Genomic DNA, 12,362 nt, shown 5'->3' with positions numbered 1-12,362 from the left:
TTAACGCTTAAATGAACCGATCAGCTCTAAATGGGTACTTTAACGCTTGAATGAACCGACCAGCTCTAGATGGGTACTTTCACGCTTAAATGAACCGGCCAGTTGTAGATGGGTACTTTGACGCTGCAATGAACCGACCAGTTCTAGATGGGTGCTTTAACGCTTGAATGAACTGACCGGCTCTAGACGGGTACTTTAACGCTTGAATCAACCGAACACACGCGTCACTCCTGAACGTCACACTTTCTCTCTGCCTTTCAAATTCCATTTAACTACACCATACCTAGCCTGACCGGATGTGCTAATGTAGTACCCTACTCGTAGCAGCTAATATAACCGGGAAAAACAGAGCCGGACATGCGTTTCAACCCGCGACCTCTCCAGTTCTGGAGCTATGTAAGTCTACGCGCCCAGTCCTAACGATTTCATAAAAAAGTCATCGATGCCAGCAAGTTATGGAATAATTTATGATATTAAAGCAAAGATGGCAAGTACCTTTACAAGAGAAGATAATAAGTCTTTATTTCAGACTACATAGTTCATTCTTTTAAATTAAAATACAGATACAAATTATAAACATTGTAAACATAAAAGAACATGTATATGATATGTTTAAGTATACAGATACATCTACATAACTGTGTCATGCATTGTTAAGAATGAAATTAAGTGGCACATTTAAAGAGTAATTTATTCAATCTGCTAATAATCTGAGAATTAATGAGTGTTATAGTTCCAAGGAGATTTCAATACACAGTTCTTACTACTAGAAAGGGTGAAACTGAGGTAGATATATTTGTACGATAAAGTAAACGTACTCCCCGCTAAGGCCTCGTCGGAATGACAACAATTTCGTTCTTCTGACCTCAGAAAACTAAGGAATAACGATCGCAATAGTTATTACTAGTAAACCAATTTAATTTCTACGCATTTATAAGTAATTTATCAGATTAGTACTGATTTTGTTGACTGGTGCTTAGATTAATTCTAAAAGACGGTTTAGACATACGAAAGTTTGAGAACCGACTGCCAGAGCATATGCTTTTTTGGCATCCAATATATCAACTGCACATTAATTGCAAATTATACTGTATATCTTTTCTAACGAATAAAGAAAAGAAGAACATAGAACATAAGTACTACATTATCTCTCTTAATGCTACTACAGTGCATCCAGGGACGCGAGTATCTTCTGAAATGCGATGGTAAGTTTTAGACGAAACCGTTGGTCATGTCACAATGAAAAAGATATTTATAAGCACAAGCACAATTTATAAGTACCTCCAGGCCTGGAGACGTTTTATTAATAGGAATGAGTATAGACGAATACTTCCTATCAAAATCTTTGATAACTGAAATATTTTTCTTGCACTGGAGGTTTTAGTTAACTTTCATTAATAACTTTAAGCTTTTGTCATAACTTAAATGTGTTCACTTGATTTCTTTTGAACTGACTTATGTAAAAATGGAAAATAAAAACATATCGAAATTCCAAATATTAGTATATTACTTTAAATGAATGGATATAATACGATCCGCACTTTTCAAACTAATAATAAAAAACTGAAAATCCCCGTGAATAAGTTATTTTTTATATATATGCATATAACTTCTAGAATATAAATTGCTGGTAGTGTTTGCATTCATATAACATAGTATATAAACTGACGCTACAACAAAATGGATATGCTACTTTATGTTTTATGGGACATGTGAATTATGCCTTGAAGTAACTGACATGATACTAAAGTAAACCATCTTAACACTTCTTTGAGACTTACTACTAACAAATGTGCACGGAGAGTTGTCCGTTTTGTCGCGACTGACGCCATAAAATGCAAGAATCAATTTGGCAGGAGGAAGAGATTGAAAGGTAGTCTTGTTGAAGACTGCTATAAAGAAAAGAAGTGAAGGGTGTTTATATATATATATATATATATATATATATATATATATATATATATATATATATATATATATATATATATATAAACACCCTTCACTTCACGTTTGTAAGAAGATAAGAAATATATATATATATATATATATATATATATATATATATATATATATATATATATATATATATATATATATATATATATATATATATATATTTCTTATCTTCAGACAAACGCCAAAGGGGACGTATAAATGATAGGATATCCTCTATGACACACAATAATGAAACAAACTGGTATGAAATCGTAAATTATCAGGAGTGGTCGAATTTAAATCGATGAGTATATACGCATAGGGTCTTTGAGTGGCATCGTCGTACACATAATGCAACCATGGTGTTCCTAATTATTTGGTTAACAGTTGCACTTCACGGTTATCTCTGAGACTTTTAATCAGTACTAGATAATAGGCATTGTGACTGCTGGTGCGATTAATTTTATTTTTTCGAAATACATTTTAAGAACTTTAACTAATACTAGTATTACAATTATAACCTTTTCGAGTAAACCAAAACTTAATTTCTTCTTTGTCCTCTCCTATCATGTCATCGAAGATGACAAGATGGTGTGTGGCTAAAGTCAGACATGAATCTTTCGTCTTATGGAGGAATACTTCTACAAACTATTTGAAATTTCATTGACTTTCTTGAAGAAATATATAAGCCGAGTGTCACTCATTGTAACACCACATGATACAGAATACGTTGTGGTGGATGGTCAAACATCTATGATTTGTATTTGATCAAACATTTGACAAACTCACTTTTGCCTGAACCACTAGGTCTAGCTATCAACATGGTAAATGGATGGGGACAATACAGCGCCTCTCAACTCAGACAATTTATAATCTCGTCTATCACTTTGAAAACAGGTGAGATGCAACAATAAGAATGGTATTAATAATTTTTAGATTGCCATCAACGATACAAGATAATTTATACATCTGATAAACTTTTCATATTTGTTTTCAAAAAGTGTAACAGCTACAACATATTTACATTTCCGTGTACACTAATTAAAGCACGGTAAAGCACAAGGCATGCATGATTCTTAAAGAAGCATCGTCTTGAGATGAAACTTCTTTTCAAAGTTTTTTTACCTTGTAAGTCTTCATCCTCTGGAAGAATAATCTGCAATATTCCAACCTTGTACGTAGAAGTTATTGCATCTAACATCCTCTGAGTCGCGGATATATCATCAGTATCTGATTATTTTAACACTTTCAATTTCATCAGCATTCGTATAGAATTCATGTACCATTTGCTAAAACGTCTATGTCGCAAAGGGTGTAACTTTTGCATTTTGCTTGAACCTGTACGAGCTCAGTGTAAATAAGTTCTCTTAATTCAGGAGCCAAACTACGAATGTTCTTCTAAGTATCCATCTGGATAATCTTAGTGCCCCACCAAACGAAGGTACTGACAGCACGGAGACCATCTGGCATGTTCCATCTTCGTGCCTCACCAAACGAAGGTACTGACAGCACGGAGACCATCTGGCATGTTCCATCTTCGTGCCCCACCAAACGAAGGTAGTGACAGCACGGAGACCATCTGGCATGTTCTATCTTCGTGCCTCACCAAACGAAGGTAGTGACAGCACGGAGACGATCTGGCATGTTCCATCTTCATGAGTCACCAAACGAAGGTAGTGACAGCACGGAGACCATCTGGCATGTTCCATCTTCGTGCCCCACCAAACGAAGGTACTGACAGCACGGAGACCATCTGGCATGTTCCATCTTCGTGCCTCACCAAACGAAGGTACTGACAGCACGGAGACCATCTGGCATGTTCCATCTTCGTGCCCCACCAAACGAAGGTAGTGACAGCACGGAGACCATCTGGCATGTTCTATCTTCGTGCCTCACCAAACGAAGGTAGTGACAGCACGGAGACGATCTGGCATGTTCCATCTTCATGAGTCACCAAACGAAGGTAGTGACAGCACGGAGACCATCTGGCATGTTCCATCTTCGTGCCCCACCAAACGAAGGTAGTGACAGCACGGAGACCATCTGGCATGTTCCATGTTTGTGAGTCACCAAACGAAGGTACTGACAGCACGGAGACCATCTGGCATGTTCCATCTTCGTGCCCCACCAAACGAAGGTAGTGACAGCACGGAGACCATCTGGCATGTTCCATGTTTGTGAGTCACCAAACGAAGGTACTGACAGCACGGAGACCATCTGGCATGTTCCATCTTCGTGCCCCACCAAACGAAGGTAGCGACAGCACGGAGACCATCTGGCATGTTCCATCTTCGTGAGTCACCAAACGAAGGTAGTAACAGCACGGAGATCATCTGGCATGTTCCATCTTTGTGCGCCACCAAACGAAGGTAGTGACAGCACGGAGACCATCTGGCATGTTCCAGATAAACAATCTTTCTCCTCCTATTCGTGAATCTTCCCATAATAATTGAAATCCGGCTCGGACTGAAGTTTAGGTGCTATCCAAGCCATCCAGACCTTTGGGCATTGTTTAAAAGTCCGGATTCACAACAGCCAGTCAGAATAGATAGGTACAAGCACGACATCACTTCTACCAGTAAAGTAGAAAAGTCGCTCAGTATCAAGAATGTTGAATCCATATATCATCACTTGCCAACAATTTATGGAGACAAGGACAAATTCAAAGAACGGTACCGAACTCAAAATGGCATCACACTGGAACATGTGGAAAACAACGAAGGAAGACCATCGCATGCTCCCTGGTTTCTATCACATGGTATCCCTGACTTTCTAACGTCAGGGATCATTGGTATGTTGTTCCAACCTTTCTATGGTGAACTCTGACAAAGCCTTTCCATATCTTGTTGAAGGAAACACTACGACATCTTTGAAATATCCATCTTCGGAATTCATAAAGCACAGAAAGACTTCAAAATGTTCTTGTTACCACCGATTGAGCATGTTGAATCCATCTGTCTTAACTTTTATACAAGTAATCGAGCCAGCACAAAGCTCTCGTATAATATCGACGGCAGACCGAGATATACGATTGAGGGGGTATGAAAGCTAGTTTGTTCTCAGGCATGAACTTATTTCTATATACTATTTGACACGGTTTAGTGGTGGTAGAAATTTCCTCTAAAGGATCCATACTACCGTGATCTAGAAATAATTGAAGAAATGTTCCATAGCAATGGCGTAAAATATCCACCTCAGATCGGCAATATTTCAACATTCTTCTTAAAGGTCAAAAGGTAAAAGGCGTAGAATGCTTCTCGTGCGTGCCATTAGGGTCGTAGTAGCGAACTTCAGACAAATACCTGAGCTCAACGTGTTGAAGTATTAAAAATGTGTGGAAATTAGCCATTCATTATTTTTGTTATTCCAGATGTTTTAAGCATTCTACATGGCTAAATAAATCATTGTTCTAACTACCTTATTCTGAATTCCATTTTAAAAGAAATTATTCATCGTACCCCGAGAAATAGTGAGGCATGACTGTAACATAACGATAGTAGCCCCCATCCTCTTCGCTCCAAATTACCTCCGTACGAACTAAATTCTTTTCCGCATAGGTGGGAAGAATAAGTGGTATCCGAGACATTTTTCTCGTACTCCGGAATCTTTCTACGGTTGGGACGGTGAAAAATATAGGTTCTTGAGGATACTTCTCAAATGCACGGTGTGCTACGCTAAATAATATGATGCGAATGTTAGTCTCTTTTGTACATTCACAGTATAAAAGATAAAATGATCCTGTTTCTGTTTTTTTTTTGTGTGTGTGTGTGTTGTTTTTGTTCTTGTCTTCCTTTCAGCCTTCCTTAAGTTTAATAGCATATGTTTGAATGTAACATTGGTGCTCGGTGTCCTCGATGTCGTCACAAAAAGCGAAATATTTTCTTTCATGGACAAATATGTCTTTCTTTTATTAGTTCAACTAAGATTTCCACAAATGGAGCACAATCTCAATAATTTGCAAGTACATTGTGTTGGTTAAGCTTGTTTTGTACGATGCCAGTGATATTTTCCAGTTCTGCTATATCATTCATCCCGCCATAGGTTCGGCCCATGACGATGGCTCGAACTAAGTCGGGGTCTCAAACTCAAATCACCACGAGGGCCACATAAGGACTAATACATTGACCCGAGGGCCGTATCGCTGAAACCATTTCATACAACAAAAACGGCTCATATGAAACATAGCCAGTCGAAATATTTGAAACAAGAAGTAAACGATATAAAAAGATCAAAGTTTTATCAAAGCTGGCTGGCTGTGAAGAAACAATTTGCATTATTAATTATTTTACAAAGTCCGGTTGTCATAGCCGAGGGAAATAACTCCACAGGACGCGTGTTTGAGACCTCTGGACTACGTACATCTGGTCATGAGAGTTGTCAGTTTGGACGATACCTGTTTTGTTAGTGCGGAGTTCATTCATCCGTCCATAACATTTAAGACCGTCTACTTCTCGGGAGCTGGAATGTCCGTCATGTGAAGAGTAGCCTTTAGATAATTGCTATATCTGTCAAGAAAATATTGCATTGGTTTCCAGAATGTCTACACGGTGAAACAAAAGGAACGAAAGGAGAAAAGAGAGACAAAGGTAACGATACCTGTTATCGTTGTCATATTTTTTCTAAGAGATAAAGGTGATCCTGAAAAGTACCGTTATATTCTTAATAGCAAAAAAAAAAGCTTATGAATTTGACATCATCAGCTTAACTGCTGAATTATTTTTCATGGACACGTCCTACGTATCCTGCTGCCGCTGTTCTGCTTTGTTATTGGTAGTAACTACTGCTGCTGGCATCTTAGTGCTGCGAGATTAGATGTGGTGATTGATGGGTTATCTCGCACGTGAATCTCTCTCTCTCTCTCTCTCTCTCTCTCTCTCTCTCTCGGTTGAGCTATAGAAGTCTAATACATTTCTCGTTGGTGGTTTGAAAGGTCATGTAACAGATTCAACGTTTTGTTTCACTCCCTTCCTTCTACCATTCACAATTCAAAGTTGTCCTCTTCTCTTCTTCGTCTTCGTGCGTTTTCCGTCTTGTTGTTTGTTTCTGAAAAGAAAATAGTTTAAAAATACCCCTTCTGATATTGTTTGCTGCTGCAAACAAAGTATCCAGTTCCTGTTTTTCTTTCTGAACTCACCCACCAATAATAATGGAGAAGGCGGTGAAAGTAGTACTACCGTTGCAAGCAAATATTCTTGTGGAAACGACAGGAAATCAGCTGCGTCTAAATCTGAAGCTATCCTGTTCTGGAAGAAGAATACTGGTTACAGCTGTAGTAGCAGCTGTAGTCCTAGCACTGTCTTTCCGAGCTATACATTGTCTTCGATTTTTCAGCATGCGTACTGGAACTATTCCTCAAGAGTAAGATGTAGGAAAGCTTTGCACCGATATATTAAATTTGACGCCACATATCCACTCTTACGATTGGAAGAGAGATCCCACGCTCTGACAGAATTTTATAACACGCGTTTTGATTGGTGTAACATTTCACATACAAGGCCATTCTCCTATTGTGTCACCTGTTTCCAAGACAACTCAAGCAAGATATGAATTAGGGTAGAGTCTTCAACCATTGTTTCCAGCATTCTTCTTAACCCATCACTACCCCATATGTGTTAATGTATAAACACTCATACCCTTTTCGTTGGATATTACGGGTGTGTGCTTGGGTAGTAAAATTAATTCCAGTACGTCCCAGAAAGTCACATACAACCTGGGCAGTCCTACCTGCCGTATATCCCACAGATGACAACCACCCCGACTGACCAGAAAGTTCGGTAGGTATCAGAGAAAGCGATTCTTGGGTAATCGCTGTTGTTGTTGTTGTAGGGTTTAACGCCATTTCAGCACACGATATACACCAGTATTAATGGTGGAGGAAGAACCCGGGAAATCCCCAGAAAGAACCACCGACCCTCGAGAAGCTTTCTCATATACCCACATTGGCCGAATCCGAGACTCAAACCTATGCAGACAGAGGTGAGATGACAGTGATCCGTAAAGAAGAGCGCTTTAGACCAGTCGGCCACTCGGGGCCCCTGGGTAATCGTAAGAATCCTATGATGAACTAGGTTTGAGAACCTTAACCACACCATTATCGTAAATATCTTTGAATAGAACCCTTCGCTTTATAGACACACGTTTCTGAAAAGGTTCCAGATATGATCGTCCGCCTTTTGCTACTCACCGAAGCCGAGAAAACAGTACTACAATTGGATCAAAGATCTTCCCCGGATGGTGCACAACACTAGAAAGCATAAAAATCGAATGCACGTTTGCTGCCGATGCTTCTGCGTGTTTAAGAGATCTGACTTTCTTGAGGACCATTTAACACACCGTGGAGGCACTGGCTTCAAGCCGCAGAAATCCGTACTGCCCAGAAAGAACAAACCATACTTTATGCACGTCTTCCGTTAGATTCTCGTACCATATGTCATATATGCGCACTTCGAGGCCCAGAATGTACAAGTGATAAGGAAAAGATCGATCCTGTGTCAACCTACAGCAACACATACAAGTCAGCCAGCCAGTCACCGTACTGCTTTTGCTACGTAATCCAACGATGTAACGGTAAAATCAATAATTTTGTTAAGTATAGATGGAAAGACCTTTTCAAAAGTCCACAGGAAGAGCTAGTAGGCATACACGAGATGTTAGCTAACCATCCTAATCTGGTCATGACACCACCAGACAACACTGCCAAAAGCTTCAAGGGAAGGACCGGGCGAAAGACTGCTGCCACATCACCGGCAAATTCCAAGGAGAGCTGCTCTCCTGAGCGATAAGGGTATATATCCCTATTAGTATATGGAACTCTGGGAAGGTTTTGATGCGACGAAGCACTCCCTCCCATAATAGCCTTCTACAGCAGACTCAGCCGTACAGGTATTATCTTCTGAGAACTGTCAGCACGCCCAGCGCGTATGGCATACCTTTGATTGTCAGACAATGGGGACTATTACGACCTCTACCTCCGAACGGATGTGTTCCTTCTGAAAGATTTCTTTGAAGCCCCTAAAGTCACCTCCTTGATAACGTATAGCGAATACCCACCATCAATACTTTAGTAACCCCAGAATGACGCGGGTAGCCAAACTCAAACCACAGGCCGGTAAAGATCTTTTCTAGCGTCGACGATATTCCAGGGCTAGAGGGCCTTGACAGAAGCATCACATATAGGCTGGTGGGGAATCCCCCACCCATGTACGCATTTCGAATGACACCTACACTGCAAATGTTTATCGAAAACGGCGATTGTATAATGTTAGCAATGGGCCAACTGTGAACAACTTTAATTGCACAAAGCTGATCAAAAAACGTCTATAACAAGACTCGAAGAATCGTGGCCGAAGTGAACGTACGGGCACAACAACAGCTGTTGGCTCCTGATAGAACGAGTTTTAAAAAATAAGCCTCCACATTAGAAAAAAGCGGGACCCACCTGAAAAGGGTGGCGTACTTGCAGAGCGTTTGAGAGAGAAACCAATTGATGTGCCTGGGTAATGAGAAACTGGAGTGCTACCCAAAATGCATATTCTGGTACCGCAGCCAACACAGACAGCACAATGACCACTACCACTACCGCAGCCAACACACCCAGCGCAGTGGCCACTGTCACTACCACAGCCTACACACCAGCGCAGTGACCACTACCACTACCGCAGCCAACACACCCAGCGCAGTGTCCGCTACCACTACCGCAGCCAACACACCCAGCGCAGTGTCCGCTACCACTACCGCAGCCAACACACCCAGCGCAGTGACCACTAACACTACCGCAGCCTACACACCAGCGCAGTGGCTACTACCACTACCGCAGCCAACACACCCATCGCAGTGGCCAATACCACGGTCACTTCGATCGTACCCAACCACGATGAACGCTCTAGCATAGATCCTGTACGAAACGAGGAACGTATCTGAAATATCGTTACCGATTTGTACCTGAACGACCCCGTTGTATTTGCCAACAAAGTCGGAAACCGAAAGATCTCCCACATGGACCTCTCCTCGCTGATGATCCTCTTGGTCAGCACGGAAGCTGCATACAATCTCGCCGTCCTCCATGTCGCCCTCTCTATCACGTAGAAAGACCTGCGTCAAAATTATGGTCCATTATGACCCATTAAGAAAACTACGACATTACATGGTACATTGTTTTACAATGACGATATCAAATATATTAGAATTGTTCAGAACAGTAATTTCATTCAATGCTTAGAAAATGATTTGAGATGTTGTGAACCTTATTTCAGGATGTTTTTGCTACCGTTTTTATTTCATCTTTCGAATCCTACTGACTGTCAATGAAATCTATTATTTAAGTATGTGCTTTATGTAATACGTTGAACATATAACTTCGTTATTAAAAATGTATAAATACTAAAATAAAATTAATTAATGTATAAAACGGTGCTAGTAGCAGGATTGATAATTAGTTAGAGTCATTTGGAAATCTAGGGAAATTGGATTGCCCAGAAAATCTATCGCTCTCACATGGCACAGTAAGATTCTGGAATAAAAACATCTTCCTTTGCACAAGCAGAGAGAGAGAGAGAGAGAGAGAAAGGGGGGGGGGACTTTCAAATGAACCTTCGTTTCAGATATAGTCTGAGGAACATAATGCTTGCGAATAAAAAATATTCTTTGTGGCAACTGTACCTTTTTGTATTTGTTGAACATAAGAATCCTACATCCCAGCATAAGACATTAAAACTCTCTTCAGACAGAACATTTGTAAGAATATATAATGTCAGTTGAAATTCTCTATCATCAGTAAATGAGTTTAGCACATTTAACTTTAAAAATTTCATCCAAGCTCCTTGTTTGCAAGTTTCGCAAGATGGATGTAAGAGTCTCAAAAGATTGTTTGCTTTTCTTCTCTTTTTTTCGAATCTTCCTCTACATTAGGTATTTAAGACCTGCATTAAAACTATTATTTTAAATCATATCAAACCAAAACACGCTAAATATGTGCCTACATCGAAATTACTTTAAAACTATTATTTTAAATCATATCAGACCAAAACACGCTAAATAGGTGCCTACATCGAAAATACTTTACTTGAATTTACGGTTTAATGCGACTGGACTATTTGCACAAATTACATCATTTGAGTGTCAAAAGAACAGATGTAAACTTATTTTATAGAAAGATTAATTAGAATAATAAATTTCAAGTGTAGTCTCTTTTATAATAAAAAAATTTAGATGCTCGAAGTCAGAATATGCCTGATACTTAGAAGAGTAACAATTTCAGTTAGATTTTTACCAATACCATGAAAGTTGTCTTCAAGTATTTACCCTGGTATCTTGTTTCCCTTTTTGACCTAAAAACATTGTATATGTATAAAACAATAAGTCTTTACTAATCTCCATTACGATCAGCATTTTCGTCATCGTCGCTATTTATTCTCGGAAAACGTTATCTTATTTTGGAAGAATGCACGCGTTTATTCGTGTAAAGAATTTGATGGTTAAAAAATGGTCTTGAACGAAAAGATACGTGTCAATATTCCATTATCTCCAATGACATTTCGTCGACTTTAACAAGGAAACAAATGAGCTAGATATCTGGAATAATGTTGACGAAAACCTAATTGGAACAGATTGATACAGGATTCGTAACTTCCGCTAAAGTGACACAATAATTAGGTGTATGCACAGCTGGGTAGTAATGTTCCCTAGACAAAATTACACGGCTATGTCATGGCATATTTAAAAAACATTCCCTTCAGAAACATATATTGTACGTGTACTTGTAACTGTTATTAATAATGGTAATACATTCAAGATACTCGACCAAATTCCCATTTTTCAGAACTAATGATTTCTATTTAATCTTTTTCAAACAAAACAAACAACAACAACTTAGATATATAAGCAGTGCGGTATGTACGTGAGTTTGTTAATAGCTTTTCTGTGACAAAATATTTTATACGTGTCTATATGGACCGTATGTGTGTACTAATTCACTCTTCTTTAATTCTGGCTCGTTATTTGAATATATGGGAATTAAAATTACTGGGGTACGGTAGGGACGTATGGAACACCTATCGATGGAAATTTGGGATAGGAATGTATGAGAAATTAACTTTGTCCTTGAGTCGGTGCTGTTTTCAACTGCTGTTTATATTATGTTTCTCCATTTCTCTATTGTGGAATACGACAACAAAAAAGCAAGTTCCGAATCAAACTTAATATGTCGTGCACGTTTTAACGGCAAGCATAAAGTGCACTGTTGCGTTCAATGCTTTTATCGGTTCTGTTTTTCCATGGCGATTTTAGTCAAGATGACAGCAAGCATAGCTGCACTTTGAGAATACAAAATCAACTACAACAACAACAACAAAAGACAACAGACCTTGTTAATTTGAAATACGCCCTAATGTGTTGTGTACTTTTAAACAGCAAGCGTACAGGTCATTGTT

This window comes from Sinohyriopsis cumingii, chromosome 4, assembly GCF_028554795.1.
Source record: "Sinohyriopsis cumingii isolate HCF-2022 chromosome 4, ASM2855479v2, whole genome shotgun sequence".
Taxonomy (NCBI): domain Eukaryota; kingdom Metazoa; phylum Mollusca; class Bivalvia; order Unionida; family Unionidae; genus Sinohyriopsis; species Sinohyriopsis cumingii.
This window is presented reverse-complemented; position numbering follows the sequence as displayed.